We start from the raw sequence: 25,802 nt of genomic DNA, 5'->3' as shown, positions 1-25,802 counted from the left end.
CTGGAGAGAATCGATACCTGACTACAACCGATTTCACTATAGTGTTTTCCTCATTCTTTTCGATATTCTGCTTGAATCTTCATTGATTTTGATGCTGCTATTGATACGAAATTTTGCATCTAGCTTGAAATTGATATTCTATAAATACACGCAAAATTTCAATTTTCCATTATGAAATATTAGACTTTTTTTCGGTATCATTCTTAATTTTTTTATTTTTATTTCATTATTTATATAGTTTTATTAATTTAACACAGAGTCTGGAATTGAAAATTTGAAATTCAAACCTATCCTGAGAATTTCAAGTTTCTAGATATTTCCGTTCGAAATTTATCTCTAATAATTTTTAGCACTGATTCGTTTGAGACCATTATCGGCTCAAAATTCGAGAATTATACTCCATATCGTTTATCTAACTCACCTTTTAGAATACAGTGTGTCTCCAAATCGTTTTGCAATTGAAATAATCCATTGAAAGCGGGAATCTGTAACGAAAAAAAAAACCGTAAGAACACATCAGAATATCTCAATCGCATCCACCAATAAAAAAACAAGAATATAATCCGTGAAATTGAAACGCTCCTCGCGTTCTAGCCAGCCATTAAAAATGTATAGAACTTGCGGCACACAAAGCCGATCTCTGGCAGATTGTGGGAAAACCATTAAGTTTAATCGGAGGTAGATTTCTATGCAAATAAACAATAAACGTGTGAATGAATTAAGACGAGACTTGAGTAATAACCGAAGGGCGTTGATTTACAGGAACATAATCGCCTAAATTACTAGTCCATAATAAAGCAAATTAAACTACTATAAAGCCTCTGTAGTAGCATACTAAACACATAAAAAGACCATAAAAGTAATGGCTTTGGTGGGCCATAAAAGAGTTAATTCAATATCGCCAACAATTTAGCTGTAATTTGGAGCGCCTCGCGACACACAGATAACAGCGGCGTTCCAAGCACTGAACCATGAGGGAACCATCTTGCGTGTCCTGACGCACAAAGGAAGGTGTATTATATTAATATTAAAATATATCAATTTATTTTTTTCGGAGGCTTGAGCAGGTAGAGATTTATTAATTTATTCCAATTATGAAAATGGATAACACAGTCAGATGAAGAATATTGATTAATTCTCACGTTTACAAACATCAAAATCGGAGAATTGAAAGATAGAAGAACTAAGTAAGCAATTTAATGAGATGATGCTGATTAAATTATAACATCAACAAATTCTAAGAATCCATTAGTTCGACTTACACACAATGGTTTATAGTTATTTATTTACTCGCTACGCTCACCGAAGCCGGTAGGTCCTTCGCTGTGTGTTCGTCAAGAAAAAAATTTAATAAAATTGAGAAAAGCATTCATTTGAAGTCAGGAGTTGTTAAAATTTGTTCTTCTTCCTTCGAATCGTTTTTTTAAAATGAACAAGTAGATATTTAATTGATCATGACTACAATTTTCAAAGTGACATCCCATGAAATTAGAATACTTTCGACATAATGTCATTTATCTTTTTTTGGAACAATTTTTTTGGGGAAATGAAAAAATATATATTAATAATAAAGGTTCATTTCCACGACAGCACTCTCGTACTATCACTATAGTAACTATGAAGTAGTTCATATAGTGATAGTCCCTAGGAAAGTTTTATAAGCTTTTACCAGCATCTTGAATTGTATAATTCCCTTTATATTAGCACCAAAAAAATATTTCAGATCCATTCCTAATTAAATAATTCGAAAATTTTTCAGAAATGGATGTCGCGTCTTTCCGAAAGAAAATCTATGGTTCACATCAGACAAACTCGACTTTAATTCTGTGTGAACTCACACTACTGTTGAAAACATAGATTTACATGAAATCTGAAACCAAAATTTTTACAATTTTTTTTCTTTTTATTATTGAAAAAACATACTTTCATAATTTTTTTATAATGTCAATCGGACGGGCAGAATTGTGTTGACCTCCAATTTTTCATCGATCAGCTCAAAATTTTAAAATTATCGACATTTTTTTAGTTGAAAAAACATCATTATTATTATTCGGGCAAAATTCCCAAAGCGAGCAAAAAATTTGAATTTTATCAACTGAAATTTAAATGACGGTTTTGTACGCCCCTGTGTAATCAGGTCCTATGCCGTTCCAGTGGTTTGTTATTGGAGTGATGCCACCAGGTAGTGGACCGCTCGAAATCATAGCAGAGCATGCGTCCTCTCTGGTTTACGATGCCATAAAACTGTTCCCGTGACTGTTATGTGCATTTAACACGTTGTAAAAGTGATTCCCCGCAATATTGAAATCACTGAATGGACAGATTACGGTCGTAAATAGCAATAGCAGATTGATGTCTCAATTTTATTGTGCTTTTATTAGTTTCGTTTCTTGCTTGGCATTTAAACTTAGGTTTTTGATTGATTAAATTGGTAATTTTTTTCAATTTCAACTCTTTCAATAAATTTAAAATTCCATGAGTGAATTTTACACCTGCGATTATAATTGTATGAATTAAAAGATAGCAATTAATAACCATTTAGATATTATCGACCATTAGTATCCTTTTAAATTAAATATTCTATCGGGGAGTACATACATATTTTTAAATATTTTATCGGAAAGAAGATCTGTAATTATAATGAAGAATTATGAGAGAAGAAAAAACGTAATTATACTATTTAGAAAAGGGAATATTTTGTATGATTTGAATGCAGTTGCTTAGTTATAATAATTTAATAATTATAATACCTATAAGAAAAATTTGAAATACAAGTTATTTTAATTTTATTACATTCATTCGGCTTCTTTAATCTAGTATGTCTTGATATTGATAACCAATTAATAGACAATTATAAGTCGAGGAGTTAGCCACTAGTCACATAAATTTATAACTAAATTCGCATAAAATAACAACAATAACAATAAAAACAATAATTAATCATATATTTCAATTTTATAGAGGTAATTATTCCGAAGTACACCAAATTTGGTTTCAATATTGTACCTATGTCAATTAGTACCCATTACAGATTTCTTGATCATAAGTTAAAATTAATAATCAATTGATAACATTTTCAAACGTGGAGAACGACACAATTTATTCAATCGGCAGACTTTGTCACGATCGATGTCATTCGCACTATAGGTTACAGGTTTTTCTAAGAGATATTTCGCAAGTTCTCCGTTTTCCCGTACGGAAAAGCGGTGGCGCTACATGACATAGCTGCCGCACGTATTGATCGCTGTCGGTAAAAAGGGCCCTATATAGTGTAGTGAGCTACATCTGCCACCGATGGCGTTACAAAGCGAGCCGCCGCATCTAGCGGCCAATGCCCGAATCAGGATGTTAGATCGATACAGCTAGATGAAGATAACTGTAAAGAAAATCGGCAATTCTAGGGTAGGGACCTTGACTGTAGGAATCGGTATTGATCTCGTTCATGCTCACTATTACAGAAAATTCCGTAGGAGAAGGAATGTTGAAGAATTATTTCTTTTATTGAAACTGATTTTGTTAATTAGATTTTATGAATGTACGATTTCCTAGATAATGTAACATAAAATAATGCACTGTATTATATGTCCTTTTGGAGTTAATCAAAAATAAATAATTTTTTTTTTTTGGTCACAAATTTGGATTTTATGCAATATTCAATTGGAAAAAGCATTACCTATTTGGTTGGTGAGATAAAACACTATATTAACGATTATTGTTATCTCATTTCATATGTTTTTTATGATTTTGAGAGTGTTTGAATGATAAGGGTCTTCGAGGGTAGATGGCGCCCTTGTCGCTCTATTCTATTCCAATTTTTATTGGTTTGTTATTTGAAGTACTTCACATAGCTAGACATATTTCATAATCTAGAAGTCTCAGCTTATTTAAAATATTTTAGTAATCATTTGATTTGTCTATTTTGAGGACTTGATGTGAATTTTATAACAATACCTATCCCCCCTCTAAGGGAAAAAATTGAAGTGTATTTTTATGATTTTTGAGACAACGCCTGGTTTTTTAAATATTTTTAATATTTGGCTTCTACTTTAAAATTACGAACAATTAAAATTAGTTTGTTTCAAACAAGATCTTATGCAAATTCTTCAAAACTACGCGACAAGAATAAATTCCTATATTTCCTTCTGGAAGAGAAACGTCACCTCCATAATAAGAAACCAAATAAAAAATAGCAAACAACGTGCATATAAAACCGGTAGGACCCAACGCAAAGGTAAAAGTTGAGGTCATAGAAAATATTCTCCGACTACGGACTCATTCGCCTCTATGGCGATGCACGTTCATGTCAACATTCGATATAGGACAGCCATCAAGTGGACTGTGAAATTGTTACCAACGGAATTCATACGTTAGTTGTGTGACAAATTGTTTTATTAGACCTCACAATAGATGGCCACCGATAGTGCGGCATTCAGGATTTACGACCATCGCCAACTATGACTTGAATGTGAAACGCGCTAATTATTATCGAAATCGATTGACAGTATTTATTTATATAAATTTATATGCAGCGGGCGTGCGTAGAATGCGGTAGGCCGTTTGCATACGACCGGACGCAGTAGGGCGCCTGAAGATACGAAAAATAACCATTTTTCAGTCGTATATGAACGTATTTAGTTCTCCCTGGAACTGTTTTGGAACTGGGGTTTGGACCAGTTCTGAACTGATTATAAGATACGAAAAATAACCATATTTTGGTCGTATAAGAACGTATTTATTTCCCTCTGGAACAGGTTTGGAACTGGGTCGAACGGGGTTTGGACCAGTTGTGAACTGGTTATAAGGATTATGTCGTTTTGAATTAGAAAAATTCGGTTTATTAGCTCAATGTTGATATATCTCTGAATGTTGGTTTCAGTATTTGAAGGTGATGACGAAATTTTTCCGTTTACACAACTGTTCTTTATACTGTTGCAGTGTTAGAGCGTTATCTATAATCATTGTTTTTTAAATTATGTAGTCTATTTTGATCGCGGATGTTTTTGCTATAATTGATAAAAAGCAAGATAATCCAATTCTGTTGTACATATAACACATACAGGGCGAGCCTTACAGTTGTCAACCATGTCTTCTTGTCATCGAATAAAACACTTTTTTCACCTAAGATTTTACTAGATAAGGCTGAGGTGAAAAGATATAAGTTCCAAATCAGGATTTTTTTGTTGTTTTGCAGCATTGAGATGATCTTTCAGATTGAATTGAATTTTAGTGTGAAGTTTTTTTTAATTAAGTGACATATTGTCAAATTAAAATCATTTATTCATTATTACTTGTGTTCATTTATAAATATTTATTATTTTATGAGGAATAAATGTAACAACGCGAATTCTTTCCATAATACAGGAATATGTATAGAAACTTAATATTTTGTTGAGGTTATTTGAATTTTATGAACAAAAAAATAAAAACTAGAAGACGAAATAAATTTGCCATTCATATTTCTAAAATCAATTGTACCAACGAAACAAACTCCAAAAGTAAAAACATAAAATGCGAAGAGAAATATTTGTTTCATGAATTAACGCTTATATTTTCCTTCACCCCATACAGATCGATAATATAACGTGATAAAGAACCTTAATAACACCAATAATAAATATTAGTACGTTGAAAAAATTGCTGACAATTCCGGTCCGAATATGAGACGCCGAAAAACAAGAGGTCTTAATCCAACTTCCGTCGGTCGAAATTTCCTTAACCCCTAATTTGATGAAACTCACTTCTTGGGGCCTATAATTTGAAAGCTTGACGACATGAATAATTCAGGTGGAGAGGAGGTGGGGGAAAAGGAGTGTAAGGCACGACAGAGTTAGGGAGATTGTATCTTACCGTAATGAGCTTAAACGCCCAGGTGATTTCGAGGAATTCGGTAAGGGATGGTGGTTAGATATAAATCGGAAAATAAGGGGAAAATGGACTCATTACGAGAAATAGGCCTTGGCCATCTATCCGTAGTGATACAAAATAGAAGTTCAAATGGGTAATGAATTTTTGAAAATTTTATTTTAATTTTGAACGATCGTTTCAGTGTGCTTATTCATTTCAACACGATTTCATGCATAATTTTATGTCGAAAGCGACCCAGATTCAGAGAAAATTCAAGCAGAATAAGGAAAAAACATAATATGTCAATGTCAGTGGAAACACCTCCGAAAGAGAAAAATCAAGTAGGTAGAAGATTGGAAAAAATACTCATTACAACTAGGTGGAACTTCAGTTTGTACATATCATATAATTTCTCACACTTTCATTTTTAATTTAGGGATGATACTACTGTGAACCAAAATGGTACATATATCCAATGAGAAAGTATTGATGAGTTCAGTCATCGTTTTTCAACCGATAAACCGATTAACAAAACAATACAGATATGGAAGAAACAATACAATGAAAAATTGTTCATCACATTGATGAACTTCCATTAAACCAATGAAATGTTCATTATTACAATGAATTACTATTCATTGAAAGTGTACGAAGCAGTTAATGAACGATATATATATATCTAATGAAAAAAGTTCTTCTATTCAATGAACTTTTCATCGAAACAACGAACACTAAGTATATCAATTTGAGAATCATGCTATTGATGAACACGGATTCATATAATTTCAATGCATAAGGGGTGGTATAGGTTAAGAAATTAAATTTCATTATATTAATGAAAAAGTACCATTGTAATAATTAAATCAAGTTGATACATGAAAAGATTGTTTATCGGTGCATTTTATATTTTATGAATGTTGTGTCACTTTAAGATCTAATAACAAAATGTTGCACATACCTCGAATATATCGAATCAAATATCAGTTCCACATTTAACACATAATTAAAGGTCGTTGAGATTACTGAGAAGATCTCAACGCATAATTGATAACCTTGGATACAGGTACAATATAAAAAGCGTTTCCCCCATGTGACAATTTATTGCCACTTCAAAATGTTGTCATAAAATTGACAGACTAATACCTACACACTCGAATTATATACGCAAAACACGCACAAAACAATTCATACACTAGAGAATAACGCGGCACTGATGGAAGTGGAGAAAGAACAATAATACTGTAAAAATATCTATAGGCATTGATAGTTATTGCCACTCACGACCGAATATCAATCGAATTTCAAATAACCATGACATGTTGTTCAGATATCATCGACATGTAACTCGGATTTGTTTTTAAAATAATTGAGATAATTGCTCGCAGTGTACGTTGACTGCATGTTCAAACATCCAGGAAGTTGACGAACACTTTGTTGGTTAGAATCTGAAATCGGTTCGTCTTATTATTGAATTTAATCTTACCTAGAAATGTTTAGCTGGTTTGCCAGAATTTGTGTGATATCTGAAGGTCGGTCAATTATCGGTTACAATTGAACAAGTGAGTAAAAATTACCGATAATTTGCGAGAAAGCGTGTTACCTACGTAAAAATTTTTAATAATGGCATAGTTCTTACTTGTGAACTGTCAAAAGATTACAGCTCCAAATGTGACAGCTGCCCAGATAGCGGACTATTTAAAATGAAACCTCTTAGTGGAAAACACTTTACATTATTTCAGTGAAATCTGATCTTTAGTTTAAATATATCGACATTTTTCAAAAAGAGAGGATTTGTACCTATCTTTCAATACGATTCTCATGCATCTGATTTTTGAGATTAATTTCGACCGGATATGAATTTTTTCAAATTTTGAGAAAACAATATTTTATATTGGGTAAACTCCAGAATTATTGAATATATTTTGTCAATTAACGAATCCAACATAGATATTCGGACCCAGAACATAAACTGAACTGAAAAAATAGGCCAGCTCTTTTCCTGGAACAAGAACGCAAAAAATAATAGTTCCTTATTTTTAAATATTTTATTAATTTATTGTATTTTTCTTTCATTATTTTATATATTTTTCCTCGATTTTTTTCAAGTGCTATTCCCGTCAAATTCAGAATTAAGTCGTATATATTTTCCAAATAATAATTTGAAAAGAATCCATCAAAATTAGAGTACTTTTTTACTCTAACCATCAAATTTTTTTTTCGATCAAAAGCCTTTCCGTATAAAATGAGGCTGGACCCTAACCGAACGACGTATTTGTATTTGTCACAATCGTCCATTTTTCGTTTTGATCTACGAGCGCGAAACTAATATTTCCCGGAATATAACTTTTGTATTTCTTGTATTAAACCCATAAATCTTGAGGAGCCATGATTTATTCGAGGAGGCCATGCCGAAAAGGGCAGCGGCCTCAGCCTCCCGATACACACAAGAATATAAACCATAGTTTTACACATCTCCACTCCAGTTAGAACGCCGGATCAGTATTACGTGTTAGGAATAAAGGCCGGGCCCCACTGTCAGACTACGCCCGACTATTGTAACGAATATATTCGGCGTATATTTTAGTGAATAGTTAAACAAGATACAACACAAATAATTATAATTTTTTTGAACACAATTGAAAAATTATTCGCTATAAAGTTGATGAATTATCTGAGATTACAATTTTGGCGTAAACAAATCGTTTATGATATGTGAGTTATACAATAATATGTAGGTGCATAATATGCTATGTGGAACGTGCAATCATGAATCTAGATATTTCATAAGGTAATTACTAATTAGTACATAAACAATCCAGCTTCTGGTGATTTGCCCAAATATCCTGGTGTAAAACGAATTGCAGCCAATTAGGTACAAAATTAATCAGCATTGATTTGTCGTATTATTATGCTAATGATGGCGATTTATTTATGTAGATTTATTGAGAATATGACGGAATATTTGAATGAATATGTGTGTTTGATTGAATTGGTTCGAAATAGTATTATTCTTTGTCTGCATTTCATGTTAATTAATAACCATTTTTATATTATTATTTGTCGACGTGAATGGTGATTGTTTCGTCAATTAAAAAATTATGGTTTTTGATGTTTGGTTGAAACAACTATGAGATTAACAAATCAACATTGGTTTAAAATTCGAAGCTTTTATATCATTTTTAATTTTTTCTCGAGAATAATTCAATAAGAATCGTTATATATAATTTTAATTCGTTTTAGTTACACGTGAACGTCTAGATCGATTTATATTGAATTTGATTCGATAAGATTAAAGGAGAAATTTCAATACCTTTCAAGGCGATCAGTGTTGATAAATTAAATGAGTCTCATTTGGGCATACTAGTCTTAGACTATATCAATCACTTGAGGTGACCAATGAATCTAACTGGAATATGTAATGTTATGGATCGTTTATATTGTTTTTAATTTCAGAATGGTATATTTAACTTAAAATTTGATATTTCGATCCAATAACAATTGGCACCCAACGTGGGGCGCCAATTGTTATGGATCGTGGATTATATTCGTTATTGGATTGATATATCAAATTTTAAATTAAATATTCTATTCTAAAATCAAAAACTATATAAACGATCCATAACAATAAGTGGGTAGAAAAAAATTGTTAAAAAAATTTTCATACCCCAAAAAAATTAATGGCGAACAGATGAAAAATCATCAATATCCGCGTAGGCGAAGACAAACCTCAACTTTCACTCTGGCAATAAATTCAGATTAACATTCCACGCATCATTAGGCTCAGCTGTCATAACAGCGTTCGAACATCGGATAATCGAGAAAATTTGAGCAAAACAGCTATTTCCCCTTCCCACCACAGCCTCCGCTGATTCGCAATCAATCTAATCCAGAAAAACAGAAGACACCGGGGCCCAAGAACTAATTCCGAGGCTATTTCTAGAGCCGGGCCATAAATAACGCATAAGTACCGTAGTCTAAGACGAGCTTTATCAGAAAGCAGCTGGCTTGCTGTCAGAGCCGGCTAGATTAGGGTCAGACTCTACACGAGGGGAGGGGTGGGGCGATATTCTGGGGGCCTTCTGCTGTCAGCCGCACAGCCAAAGGGGCCCGAGGAGATTCGTCTCGCACTAAGGCTCTGCCCTAATCCATTATGGCAGCAACGGCTTAACGTACGAAATTTAAAACGCAAATCCGCGAGCACTCTTTAAGCGCCCAAATAAGAATTTTTCCGGTACCTCTCCCCCTAACGCAGTGGCGGAGCGGTCGACCGGAAAATTGCACGAGGAAAAACCTCGGAGTTATAAACATAGATAGAGAAAGCATATAACATTTTCAGTAAGCAAATTTTGTCCCCAACATGAACTGTCAAATTTGACATGAAGCGCGCGGAAATTAAAACATATCAGTGACACGATATTTCACTCAATTCGCGAGTTTCTCCATAAAGAACGCACTTCTTATGTCCCATAGCAAATCAACGTTTCATATTGACTCAAAATATATTGAAATAAATACCTAAATATATCAGAAATTCAGAAAACAAACTTCAAGCGCACCAAACGACTTGAAACAACTGATGACACTAGGAGAGCAATAGTTGCCAAACCTTGGATTTCAGCAGGTAGAAACAGAAAATAATAAGTATTCTACTTATTATAAATTCGACAATTAGGAAAAAAAAAATATCGGATTCCAAATATTCAAATTTGCATATGTAACCGGGAATCACTCAAATAAATATATTGCATTCAATATAATATACATTCATACTAATATAGAAAATTGTAGATTTTAAAATATATCAAAATCTAACCATGTTGGGGACATGTAAAAATCGAGTATACTTCCTCTATATGTGTTTATGTATTACTCTATGCCAAAAACCAATCCCTGTAATAATATTTACAGTTTTCGTTCAGAGATATACAGAAATCAAAAATTTTATGGAATGAAAAACTAGAAAGTTCATAAGGCCTTGCTTATCACACAGAGTAATTTGAAACATTTAAGGAATATCACTTGACTGCAGAGATTGAATAAACTGCTTCACACAATTTTAATGAACACTGATACATTATTGATACAAAGTACAACCGATCGAATAATGAACCAAACATGGAATTAATGAAGCAAACATTGAATTAATGAACCGAACATTGATTTAATGAACCGAATATTGAATTAATGAATATTTCATTGGTTTAATGGTTGTTCCTTGGTACAGAGTAAAATATTGATTCATACAATGAACGCTTTTTTATTGTATTGATGTTTTTGTTCATCGATTGGAGAATGATGACTGAAGCACATCAATACTTCTATGAATTCATTGATACCTTTGTTTTTCAGTGTTGGCATGTCTTATTAATGCAATCTATGATAGGAAATGATCCTTACAAATGCTTGGAACAGCAACAAACGGACTAAGATCAAAAACAAACACCAAAAATAATCATTAATATAATGAATGAACCCGCATAGATGATCTAAGACTAGTCGAAACTCCCAACTAGTGAAAGTTTAAAATAACCCGAACGCCGATCTCTCCTGCACGCCCATGTCTTTCGTTCAAAACCCCCGTTCTCGAAACGTTTGCCAACTTTCTGGCGAATTACCATATGTGCTAATCTTGGATGGTCATAAATCAGAAACTAATTATAATATGGCCGACGAACAAAGAAGCCAAAATGGAGTGACAAAAAGGAATTTCTTTTATTTGTCCCGAGGTTTTTGCTGGATGCAAATTTTCTGATTCGTAATGTGCGATGATGGCAAGATAAGACGCTTCAAATGAGAATATTTCGGGTGGTTTTTATGAATATGTATATATGGCGAAATCAAGTGGCGTTATAATTTTTTGTTTTTCACGCCAGCTGTTGTGATCTTTGGGGAATCTAAGTATGAACAGAAGTGGAAAATGAATATTTAAGACTGTCTAAAGTATTATATTATTCAACTTGCATTAATCAAATACAAGAACTTCATGTTACAATTTTTTTCCACGATCCACGATCTGGAATACTTACGGTATTCGTAGACCAGACGATTGGTCTTGTCTACTAGTGCCTAGGCGTCGGTAAAGTATTTTATATACAATTATTATTATTTTTATTTAATGGGTAAGAGCAACGAAAATTCTATTGAGCTCACAAAATAGAAAAATATACACACATACAAATATACAAATCATGATAGGCAAAAAAAATCAAGTTCATTCTCGCCTTGAACATATTCACACTCCCCGACATGACCACCTCTCCAGGCAACTGATTCCAGTGGTAAAACACTTCATTTGGCAGGAAATATATATTATTGTCACATAATGATTATGATTTCTCAGTCATCTTAATAATAAGTCATAATAACCTTCATTATCGCATTAGTGCTTTTTTCTATTCATAACCGCACTAGTGATATCTAATAAAATCAAATTCATAATAACTAATTTGAAATTAAATACATTCTGAAGTAAATTATACGAAAACTCATTCATTGTAAATATTGACATCAAAATTCTTATAGTTAAATGAATTAAGGCCAGGTATTGACATCCCTGTTGTGAGTGTTAACGTCCTTTGTGGATGTTATTGGATTATGAGCCAATATAATCCGCTTTTAGGAAGACATTATATTAAGCACCTAGAATCGTCATTGCTCTTTTTTGGTAATATGTTTTTGTCTTCTTCAATACTAGAATTAACGAATATGGTAGGTACCGGGTTTTTCACCATAATTTGACCCCCCCTTTAACTTTGTTTCTAAAAGAGGTACAAAAAATGTTTTTTACAAAAGTTTCACGAAATCGACTAATGTTTTTTAAATTGATTTCACAAAACGAAAAGTGTCCAACATATTGATTGCAACTTCATTTTTTCAAATGGAACACCTTGTATATTTTTCTATATTTGACTAGCTCCCTGATTACGAATATATAACATATGTTTGTTCTATCTCTCTTATTCTGAGTACCACAGAGTTTTAAATTTTAAGAATCACCTGCTTTCAAGTGGTAGGCTACAATAACTCAAAATGCCCTCTTTTGAGACATCTCGTTGGCAAGGATATGACATTCGTTTTTCACTATAAAATGGAATTGGATGATTAAGATGCAACTCCATATAATCTCTCCTTGTAGCGTTGTTATTTTTATTGTTCTTTTCGATATAGGTATGTACAGGGTTAGGACTTAGGACTACTGAAAAATCCAATTTGGACTAAGCCAACGTTTCGTCTATATATTTAGACTTTATCAAAGCTACAGAGAAAACAAACAAAAAAGGTATAATTGGAGTTACACACATGAATATAATAATTGTGTAATGGTTGAAATTAAGTAGTAGGTTTTTTCCCAAAATCTATTGATTTTTGATGAATTTACATGATTCGTCAAAAATTAGATGTTTTGACTAATATGAGAATTCGTCAAAAATCAATAGATTTTTCAAAGAAAAAAACCTTTAAATTTCAATCACTTTTTAACTCTCTACATTCAACTCAAATTTCAAACGAAAGTTAGGACCCTATTATCCCATTGAAAACAAAAACTCTAAGTATTAGATTCATGATCTAAATTACAAGTTTCCTTTGAATAAAATTGATAAAAAACCTATCGAACCTATATTTCAAATTTGATCTTAATATCTCCAAAACTGAAAGGGCTATTAAGAGAAAAAACTGTAACGCTCTGTAGTCCGGTAACGAATCGTTTGCGGACACATGTTTATGGAAAAAAGTATTATTATGACCTGAAAAATACGCCCCTGAAATCTTGATACTGAATTTCAAATCACCCTGTATGGAGAAACTAAAATAATTATAATAACAGCGTTAAAACCATAGAAATAGAAAACAAATGCGAGGAAAGCACTGACAACATACACTTGAATACGGTTATGTGGTATCCAAGGGCGCAATGTTTTTTTCGACGTGCATCCGGATTCTCGTCTCAATCACCATCACGTCACGGTCGACTTTTTGCAGCCCCCCAACCGTCTGTCCAGGTCCGTAAAACGCGCAAAAAACAGCCTGATGCCATAAATCACCTCCAGATCCGTACCCGTTATTTTTTCGTCACCGCGCGGCAATTTAAAGTGCATTACTCCACGGGACTTCTGCACACCTTTCAAAGCGTGTAGAGCGATGCACATAAGAATCCCGTTCGAGGAGACTTATTGCCGGGTAAGTGGTTTTTGTTTGAGAGCCTCAAACGATCGAGGTCAGTGTCTACAGTTCTCTCTGCGAGCTGAGCAGCGCGCTGGGACTAATAAAAATACAAAGAATTTTTTGTGCGTTTTATTGGACTTCGAACAATGGGGCTTTTTTTACCCCCGGTCGGCCGTAGGAAATAGCCGAGAGGCTACGTGAGGTTTATTTTCAGAAATATGCCGATCGGAGACTCGGTTTCTTCGGCCGTGTGTCTTTCTGGGATTCCGAGACGTTGAGAGAGGCTTCCGATTAGATTTTTCGAGCGTTTGACGCTTCGGGAGATTGTGATAGCTCATTTCTTTTTCATATGGAAAATAGTTTGTTTTGATAGACAGCAAAGTAGTAAATTGAATACCGCGGTGCGGCTAAAAAAACTACTAAAACATTATGATAAATATTTCCTAACAAGTAATGTAAAACATACAAAATTTTTATCACAATGAGGTTTAGTACCATCCCCAGTACATTTTTCCAATAGTCTTTGGTTGACAAGATGCTCTTCGAAAATTAATAAAGCTCACTAGTCGACTCTCAAAACGTAAGGGACTATTTTAATAGCGGCTATCATCATTCCAAATATGAGGAAAGGTCCAAGAACTGCATCGCGACTTCGCTTTTTATCCTCTTCAATATCTCTGGGTCCGAAATTTCCATCGATTCGCCTCATTCTTGAAAAATTATAGTTTATATTAATGAACTCTTCACTTCTTGATTACTCAGAATAGTGATGATTATCCAGGATAACGTTTTGTATGGATAGGGAATCACCAAACCAAGTAGCTTGACATTTTAACCAACAACTTAACTTGAAAATCAAGCTCGTGATAAATAACATACTTGAGCTTGATTTGACTTGATGTTAGATATTTGTTGCTTAACTTCATATCAAGCTATTTGATATTACTTGAGCATGATATGTACGCGTCGGACGGCATATATTTCTGCAATCTCGTGCGCGCTTATACCAAATAAGAGGCTTTCTCGAGCGCCGAGAGACTGAAACATTCGCCAGTGTGACTTTATTAGTAGTTTTCTCAGATTTCTATGAAATCTATTGGTAGATTTAGGTAGTTTCTGGAATATCTTTTCAAACTTTGTCGAAATTGCAAAGGATTTTTTATCAACGCCAGCATCTTCAGCTTCCGTTGAAAGGCAATTTTCCAGAGCATTTCTTACAATAACAAAAACTAGCAATAGGTTAGGCGACAAATCTGTAAGATTCCTCATGTGTCTTAGATCCTGGATGGAAAATTATGGAATCAAACAAAGCCTGGAGGTTTCTCAGTATTGAGAAACATTATTTTTTATTATTTTCTTATGATTCATAGTGATTCGCATCTTCAGCTTCCGTTGAAAGGCAATTTTCCAGAGCATTTCTTACAATAACAAAAACTAGCAATAGGTTAGGCGACAAATCTGTAAGATTCCTCATGTGTCTTAGATCCTGGATGGAAAATTATGGAATCAAACAAAGCCTGGAGGTTTCTCAGTATTGAGAAACATTATTTTTTATTATTTTCTTATGATTCATAGTGATTCAATGAATAATAAATAAATAATTTAATAAATAAAAAAATCTCGATTTTAAATCAAGTCAAGCTCAAGTCAAGCCGTGAATCCCTAACAATGGAGAACAAATGACAGTTTTCAAGGGCCTTCAGCGTCAAAACTAGCTTATAGAAGAACTTGTGCCTATTAAACTTTCTGTTTGGAATAACTTGGGCAATAACATATCTAAAGTGCAGCCAATTTGACATGGGGGCAATTTCTCCAATGAAGTGTGCGGTATACTCTACATCTGATTTAAATAGGCTTCTCTACTGTTAGATATTTATATTCATTATTTGTGCACTGCACTCAAAATGTTCAAGTTTAATGGGTTCATGCATAACATTTAGCAGAAAAAAACTACCAAGTTCAATGATTAATCCTCATCCCATCAACGAAAACGCCTCATGATTCACTCAGCGTCTCCGTCTAAGTGACCTGTCGGATACGATTCCAATTAAACAAGCATCATTTGCGATAGTGTAAACATGCTTCAGTCCAAGTTAGCGGGAAGTCTCCATTGTCTATTGATTAAGCACCGTTTACACGGGCCATAAATTTTATTGCTCATCTGAAACAACCGCGGATCATATCCCAATACAGAGCTGGTGTGATGCCTGTTCCGGACTTGGTGTCCGTTTGAAATATTAATCTTCGATAGCTCTGATGGTCGAGCTACCAAATTCAACGAGGTGGTCTCGGTGCTACACAAAACAATAAATTTTAAAAACGCACGCGGCGTGAATATCGATGTGCGTATCTATCTATTTTTAAGGTTGGTAGGTTTGTCGCGAACAGCTGACGTGAATATGGTGGCGTTTGCCTTGGTGGGCCAGAAATTGCGACGTTTATTGTGGTTGACAGGCACTGAAGATCTTGCCAGAGGAAGCAACGGATGATTTATTGGAAATATCTAAAGCTATATGTCTGTTTGACACTTTCCAGGTTGATGGAAGACAGCAAACATGATTCTGATGACTGATGAAGAAAAAAGGCAAAAATGAGAAACCATCGGCAAATAAGCTTAGTCACTTTTCTGAGTGATATAATTGAAAAAGTGATATTATAAGTATAGAAGATTAATCGATTTTGTAATAAATGAGGAAACCCCTGAAAAGTTGCAATTGGTGACATTGATGGGATTTGAAGGTGACCTTAAATATAGCAAGACGCACAGATGCCGTATTTGTGGACATGTCAAAAGATGTCTTCACGGATATCTATATGAAATAACCAATTCTCATCGAAGTTGACGAAAACGGTGCATTCGTATATAACAAAATTTGGTGTCAACTTACAAAAAACGAGGCCGACGACAAGGTATATTGAATCCGGAGTGCCCCAAGGATCTATTATAGGCCCCGTTTCATTTTTGCTTCAACTATCCCACAGAAGAAAAGCAAAATAGCTTGAATAGTTACTAGTAGAAAAATGAATTAAGATTACCCTGAAAGTAGCTTTGAAAATAAAAAACGAAGATAAAGAAAGAAATAACGGTTCTTCGTGTTGACGAAAATGATGCCTGTAGTAATTTGAATAAGGTCACATAGATAGACCCATATCTTTCAAATGAAATGTTGACCGGAACAAGGAACATATAAAGCAGTAGTCAGGCAGAAATTCGATCATTAGTAGCAGATTCAAAAGGGAACCAAAATCGAACGTAGGAATGATTTTATTGCGATAATTGATCGATTACTCATCATTACTGAGTTACATTAACAACATACAGACCGGCAAAGGCCACAAAAACCTGAATATTACACCAGTTGAGTTATATTTCATAGCAGACGTCGTACTGCCATATTCTCATGGTAACCTGAATTTCTAAGACGCGGGAATGTCGATTTCCAGACGTAAACAAGCCACTCCAGCCACAAACGCCTGCGTAACATGCAGAAGCAGCGTCTGTTCAATGTAAATTCTAAATTGAACTTGTCCGATCCTCTACCATAACTCAAAACACCCTCATAATATATGAATTCTTCGCGGCCGGCAATTATCCATGTCTATTAAACTGGGGAAGGGGGTGGCCATCCGGTTTCGGACTAAGACCATACGCTGCCGAAGAGCCATCGGTGGAAGGGTTGTTTATTTCCTCTATGACCACCGCTCATTCACATTCTAAACGAAGCCGGTCGCTTTAAACCTGCGAGAGGGCGGTTAGGATGTGACGGTGTTTAAGGGTGGTTAGCATTTTTTGGGGGCGATTTTAGGGGCAGTGAATCATACTCGCGGGCCAGGACTTTATCTGCTGTAAACAGAGGAAATAAACTGTTCGCGGGCGACGAAATCAGGGCCAATTAGCATTTATACTGCGTTGAAAGTTTGGGGAGATTCCTGTTTTGCATTTGTCGGCAACGGACGATGACGTCTGGGAAATATGTTTTTCCGGATCTTGTTTTGTGCCGGATTCGCGTTGAGGACCTCTGGAATTAGTGGAAATCCTCCGAGTTTCGCTCTGAATTTAGGCCGACGGAATTAAAAAAAAAATCAGATAAAAAAAGTTTTAAAATAATGCTGAAAGCTTTTACGGTCAGGTGTATAACCTGACCGTAAAAGCTTTCATTAAAAGCACAGCATTGAAAATTTTTGGGCTTTTCAGCCGTGGTTTGGCTGGTTTATCACCTGATGGAATTTTCCAATACTTTTGAAAAAAAAATACAAATCAACCTACTATACTCAAATTTTAAACTTACAATACACTTCCGGTTTTTCTTGTTCTTTTCTGTGAACACAACAAAAATGTAATGAGAAATATTTAACAACGAGATTTGAATACAAGATCAAATTCACAATTGAAAGGATCGATAAGGTATAGCATTCGGAATTGTGTCGGAAGTCAAAAGGTATGGTCCCTGTATATACGTATGTATATAAAAATTTTACGTAGGTATATACATTGGTATGATGATTGATATATTATTATATATTTTTTTTCATTTTGTATAAAATAACTGATGTTTTATGTTTGCATCTGAGCCTAATATATTGGATTGATATTAATTTTTCATAACTGAATATACGTCTGTTCAGAAAAAACGAGCTGTTAGTCCAATATAAAATTTCAAAGAATTTCTAAGAAACTCTCATCGGCAAAAGTAAAAATTCTTTGATCTTTTTAGTTTCTGAAACGTAAACTCCATTTATTTGATACTTCCTGAAGTTCGCACTCAATAAATGAAAATTTATGTTCCCTTTTCTTCTTGTTGTCCTCTTTTATCTCTATCTTTTGTGTTGCCAACGAATGCACACCGCGTTTTTACAACGTCTCATGTAGAGATATTAATTGCTTGTCTATAAATTTTGGCACACTGCTCGGTCACTTGTACAGGAAAATACTTGCACTTCCAAACGCATGACTTGAATTACTCTGCTCGGTACAGACTTGAATCGGAAAAATAGATGAGAAACATTGAAGGATTCAATTTCAACAATTTCGTTATTTTCTAGAATAAAATATGCTAGTTATTTTGAGAGTCCGTAGATATAAATTTTCACTATAGAAAGGTCACTAAATATTCAGGGTATCCAAAACAACGTTGTATCAGAAACTCAAAAAGATTGCTATAGTGAAAATGATCATGAGGAAAGGAAACGTTGGATCAAAAAAGAAAACAAACAGATTTATAAATGACAGTTGATTTTATATTTCTAAGTGATGTCACTGACGCCATGTTGCGTAAACGTTGCATTATTCAGAAATATATATCCGTATTGAGAATATTTATTTTTATGTCCTCAGTGCATTCAACAAAAATCCTCTCCGTTAGGAAATGTGAGTTTGATTTATACGCAAAATTTTTTCTGAACACAATAATACCGCGACTCTTTCATCCTCGCCCCTCGCAAAAAATCCGACTCCAGAATCGAATACTTTTTTCGGGTATACAATAACTCAACCCGCGTCTCATGAATCACTCCGTAAAGTGGTTTATCTGACACGAAAAAAATTATTCGAAAACTTCGCAAACTTTAACAAACATCTCGGATAAATCACGCGTTGCCTAAAGTGAATGTAAGAAAAGTTTAAGGGGGGACATAAACCATCCGTCCGACTCCGTCATACATCTCGTGTATTCTATGAAAATGTCGAAAATTCGCCATTCCGTATGCTAGGGTCTGAATAATGGAGTACGAACTTTCAAATTGGGTTGGGCCAACCAGTACACACACAGACAAACTCGTCCGCGATTTGTTAAATCATCCTAATCTGTTTATCTGGGTCTCATCTGAACTTGGCCATTTCGCCGTTCCTATCTCTACACTTTCTGTTTTCCTTTGGGACCCCAGAACCCTAACAGGGTCTGGGACTTGGGTTTTTGGGATGAAAGCTACGATCTTCGGAACGTGTAGGGAAGATTTTATATCGAATCCGTTCAACGCAGGGGATTGGAAGTGAATTTAGCAGTTGCGAAGAGGCTGTTCAATTTATTTATGGAGTGTTTGATCGAATGGGGCTAGATTGAATTGATCTTGCGATATTTTTCGTTTGAAAGAAATATAATTTGTTTAGAATTACGAATGAAATTCAGATAATTTGTATGTTCCTAATTTTATAGGTTTAATATAATATTAGGTGTACAATTTTGCTTCCTCCGTTTTGCTATAGATGGCTGTAGCAGTGTAGCAGTATAAGGTTCAATCTTTACATCAGATTCAGTCATTATTCAATTAGATTTGTTCAATTGATTCAACAGTAATTGTTTTTAGTCGTAAAAAAGCCAAATAAAGGATCTAAAATCATAGAATCCTGTTAAAATATAATAAAATTGAATAAGTTCACCAACTATGCATTTTTATAAAACCATAGGCATAATAGGTACACATTTCTCTCTAGAAGCTGTAGGTTCACAAAACTCTCACTGAACGTTTCAACAAAATGGCATCTGGTTCACATCACGAACCGACGATTTCAAGTTGTCTCAACTGAATCTTGATATCCTTATAATCCGGTCGTTATTCACACTTGTGATAAATCAAAATTAATTTGATTAACTCCGATTTTATTCAAATGTTTCAAACATCGTCGTTTGTTTATCTAACTTTCAGATTGAAGGACGGAAGAATACATTTGATTATTGACTATTAGAAGAATGCCGATAGTCTTAAAGGAGGTTTAGACTGTTGTTTCGAAATTCAAAAACGTTCCGGAGAAAGGTCATAAGATATTTTATGCATTTGAGCGTGCGAAATTTTGAAATATATTTGCGAATGCAAAATAGCGGAGAGATAAGATCTGAGAGCCACCAAGTGTGAATGATGTATGTTCAGTACATGGATGAGTTAATACATTTCACTATCGCATCATTCAAACGGAAGATGCTGTGAATTTCATATCAATTTATAAATTCCATCTAACAATAATAATAACTATTAAACCTGAAACTAAAGAAAACTATAAGAAACTAGCGTATCTTTAAGACAAGTTTCGTCGATTTTTAGACATTCTAAGTAAAGTTTAGGATGATTTGCTGACGATGGAAAATTTTTCATACCGTTTTTTTTCTTCATTTGCTAATATGAATATATTCGTGAAATTTCAGGGAGATTAACAATTTATTATTAGACAAAATGAACATAAAAATACAATTTATTATTAGACAAAATGAACATAAAAATACCCATATATTATATATGTATCTACTAATTCATTAGTTAATTTAGGAAACAAATTTTAATTCGAAATTTAGTGGATATTGGTTCGTTGTAAAAATAAAAAAAATGTTTCTTTGTATAATATTGATATCTTAGAATCTATCCGTCATATTTTACTGAAATTTCGTGTGTGAGGTCCTTCAATGACATGATTTATCCAAAAATTCGGCAAAATATATTTCAGTGGAAAAAAAAAACTTTTTCAGAGCTGATAACTCACATGACCAATAAATAAATTTATATTTGTGCCGAGTTTTTTATGTTATTCGCAGGGAGAGCCTAAGAAATGACATTGTTCTAAAAGATTGAATAAGGGGCTGCATTTATTTTTTTTTAATTTGTTTATCTCAATAAAAAAAAAGATTATAACCGCAAATGATAAACTTCAACCACGAATTCATTATTTTTATAGCCTTTTTTGTTTCCCAAAAAAATCGTTGAATAAAAGAGATGAATGGTATTGTGTTCTATGTTTTCATGGTACGTAGTTGACTCCAAATTAGTGTTCTAAGGAATGAAATAAGTATATTCCACCAAGAGCGAAATATTGTGGAAAAAATTAAATAAACACCAATCTGCAAAGCGCGCCAAAGTTCTTGACCACAAGCTCAAGCTTGAAATTGATGATATTCTAATTTCTAATTAGATTCGATCTTATGATTTTCTCAATGGAAACTTATTACAATAAGTTTATGGTCATACACTTGAAATTTTGTGAGAGAATGTAATGAACACCATTCTGTATGAGCGCGCCAAAGTTCTTGACTTCATATCAATAGGTACTCTTCTCGTTTTTATCTATCCACCATAAGCTCAGAGTTGAAACTATTGATATTGTAAACAACAATTTCTAATTTTATTTTGTGATTTTCTCAATTTTGTTGTGGGCATAATATTCAGTTATTTTTGTTTATAAATATTGTAGAATGTATTTAGGTTCCCAAAAAAATCTGGTTCAAATTCCCAAGCACCTTCGAATTATTTCAGAGTTTTATTATATCACAAGAAATAATAAAACAAGTGTAAATTCATTTTAAATTTGGAAAACCTTCAATATTATATAAAGAAACCGGAAAACGTATAGTGGTCGATAAAAATAGTCGAAACTCACCAAAAATAAAAAACTCAATTAACCACTCCACATAAAAAAATAATCAAACAAAGATCACAATAGCAACCTCAAACACAACAAACAAATATACACAGAAACGTTGAAAAATCACCACATAACTCCACTAGACAAACTTGTTAATGATGCGTCGCCTACTTGGATACAATAAAGCTTGTGTGCTCGTGGTTCTTGAGTTACCCGGAGACTAATTTAATTCTTTTGAGCTTTACCGCACTCAGATTCGAACCTGTAGAGGGGGAGGGGCCCTGGCCGTGGGGCTCCGATAAAACTCAGGACCCATTTGAGGCCCATCGATAGGGTCGTCTATCAGATAGAGGGGATGGGACCAATAGCTGTAGGGATTTAGGGACTTTTGTCAGGGCCGTCTAGATAATCGCACCCTCTGTGAGGGCATGTTTGTTTGCCATGTGAGAAGTGATGTTCGCATTGTTGTCACGGTGCCATTTTTACCTGGTTTTGATGAGGACAGAATAAAGTTATAATTACGGTGTTCGAAAGGGACCAATTCATTGGGAATTTTGGGAAGAATTTCTTTGTGGCGAGCGTATAATTATTATGGTGCGTTCGGGTCCATGAGCGCAGCAATGGGGGCAATAGAATAATTATAATATGTGGTATTGGTTCGTATTTTTCTTCAGGAATATATTCAATACTTCACCCTATAAAATTATTGAAATTAGTTATATTTCGATTCATGAAGGCATATATTCATATTTAAATGAATATTTAATTAATTCGGTTTTACTTGACGAAAATATTTTTTCGAATAAAATTAAAAACAGAAATAATTTTAGCGAATATAATTTAGATTTGTTTTGATTTATTTTTATTGGATTAAACGATTTAAATATCAGTGAACCATTTGAAGGGACAATTTCATTGAAAATTCATAGAAAATTAAATAATACAAATTATGTGATCAGATTGAAACTTATTTTTGAGATAATACGAACGTATTAGAATCAGAAAAAGCTATGTTTTTAAGAATTATTGGTAGATCGTTGAAATTTTGGTCAATCATTTAAAAATGTATTTCACCAGACTCATTTTCGGCAAAAAATTGTTCGGATGGCACTTTTTCTATATTTTTTTTCAATATCGAGGTATCCTTAACTTAACTTCACAATTAAACTTGACTTGTGCTTGATTTCTATTTGTTGGCGTTCTGAATTGTGGAATTTATTCAGAATTTTTTTCAATCAAAATAGTTCTTGGATTAGATTTCTTTATTGGTTTTTCAGTTTCTCAGTTCCTCATTTCAATTAATTTTATATTCTCTGTATATTATGTACCACAGCGCATATGTAAATAAATGTCACCTTATTTTTTTTGTGATATTTTATTCACCTGGTCTTTACTTAATGAAAGTTTATTCGAATCTATATATGTATGTATTATAAAATAGAAAAACAGTAGAAACCGTAGTGTCAGTATATTTTATAAATTCATAAAAATTTACGTATGCAAAAAAAAAACAGAAAAGAGCATTATACAAAATAACAATTGATATCAGCTTGAATTAAATTAAAAATGTGTTCATATTTGTTTTAATGAAAATAAAATCGCGAACCAGAATTAGTTGATATAAAATGAATTTGTGGAAACCATTTAAGTATTTTTGACATTTAACAATAATGGGAAATTCTGAAATAATCAAAAATCTATGAATGAGTGAATATGTTTTGGCTACTCCCCCCTTAAAAAATGTTCTAGCTACGCCAATGAATACTCGAGGGGTGAAATATTTTCAATAAACCATGAATTACATTCTGTTGAATCAAATGGGACTTTATATATGTGAATACAACAGATAGGAAGATTGAATCGTTCTAAATTGACGAAATAATCCAGCAAGTTCAAGGTTGCCTCAAATCTCTTCACTACGTTGATGCGTTGGTTTGTTACTACCGAATAATTTCCTGCGGTTTCGGATTATACAATAACTAACAATTCGATGTGATTCGTCAGGTATAACGACTAGCATAGTAGCATGGGAAATATTCCTAGATGGAACCGAATCTTATTGAAAAAAATTTTTCATTATAAATAATTTATTCACCGCAGGCGTTTTCGGGATTCTATCGAAGAAGCAAATGGAAAAACTAGCTAGGAATATTCAGGGAGGTATAAGAATGAGTGATGACTTCGGTTTATGTTGGAAGAATACGTAGAAAATGTTTTTTACTATTGATTCAATGTTTTTTTAATTTATCTTCATTTTTTTAGTTATTTCTTGAATATATCGAATCGATTCAGAAACACCTGTATAACTATGGTTAGTTATAAAAGCGACGAGTGTATTTTTGTCTAGCTATGGTTTATCAACCAACGAAAATTGAGTTCATCATATTCAGATTCAAATTATATCAAAATCAAGTGTTATTGAAAAAATGAACGAATCTGAAGAAATTTGCAGTGAATAGCAAATATGGGATAAATATTCATATGAAGCCATAATATTATTTAAACAAGCACCAGGATCCAAACAGCCAAAGGATCCAAATGGCAAAAAAAACTGCAAAAATATTTTGAAGTAAAATCCTGCGTTGCATAACCTGAACCCAGAATTTATATAGAGAAATTCTATCGATGTTAATGTAATAAAAGAGGAAGAAGTAAGGAGTCAATTGGATTTCATTCTACAAACTATTTTAACAATGCATCATATGGTTTTGAATTACTTTTTTAAGTTATAGCAAAGAGGTGAAAGTGAAATGGCGAATGCAAAAATCACAGATGGCAAATAAGTGGCAGACAAAGCGGAAACATAAATGAAAATAATAAACCTCGGACATACATGTGCTCATAGTGCAATGAAAGTACTCATCTTGAAAGCGAAAATAAACTCATAAATAGTAAAAGGGTCCGATTTTTCACTGAATCAAAAGAAAGTGAATGATAATTGGTCCATATTATGTAAAAATTTTCGTTATTTGTCTTTGCGAGAGTTCTGTAGTTTTATATTTTGGAAATCTTGGGGGGGGGAGGTACTTACCCCCAGTACCCCCCTCATTTCTACGCCCTTGATTGGATGCAAAGGTTTATATATATAAACGCCGAAATGTAGTAATAAAAACATGGAACAATCACCATCAAACTCAAATATTTCATTCATCCAATTGTATAACATCTCAACAACAAAACCCATAGAATTTTCATCGATTTAATTTAATTAAATAACCACAATATCACAATTCCAAAATTCCACCACAGTGCTCCGGTCACCACCAGATAAACAGTCTCATTAATAAACATGCTTTCGTCCGAATACAAAAAAAAAAAAATTAAAGCATTTTTAATTTAAGGCCCACGCATGCTTTCAACGGTTTGGCGGTGAAACGCATAGCTTACGTTTGGACTTTTTATCTAACCGAATATATCAAGAAGATATATAGTTGACAAGATGAGGAATAGG

The 25,802-nt window shown here is 33.5% G+C and overlaps 1 protein-coding gene across 5 annotated transcripts in view; it reads right to left on the bottom strand.

The window, feature by feature from the left end:
- The window catches only part of LOC123674946 (homeotic protein antennapedia), a 315,971-nt gene that overhangs the window by 150,822 nt on the left and 139,347 nt on the right, over nucleotides 1-25,802 (bottom strand). For 3 of the 5 annotated variants that reach the window (XM_045610162.1, XM_045610147.1, XM_045610139.1), the window contains one exon: nucleotides 422-485. The gene's annotated coding sequence lies outside the window, so the exon portion shown is untranslated. Of the gene's footprint in view, nucleotides 1-421; nucleotides 486-6,802; nucleotides 7,085-22,366; nucleotides 22,435-25,802 lie in introns of those variants that run through there. The other 2 variants (XM_045610154.1, XM_045610132.1) reach the window with 2 other exon arrangements.

The sequence above is a fragment of the Harmonia axyridis genome, chromosome 1, assembly GCF_914767665.1.
Source record: "Harmonia axyridis chromosome 1, icHarAxyr1.1, whole genome shotgun sequence".
Classification (NCBI taxonomy): Eukaryota; Metazoa; Arthropoda; class Insecta; order Coleoptera; family Coccinellidae; genus Harmonia; species Harmonia axyridis.
This window is presented reverse-complemented; position numbering and strand designations above follow the sequence as displayed.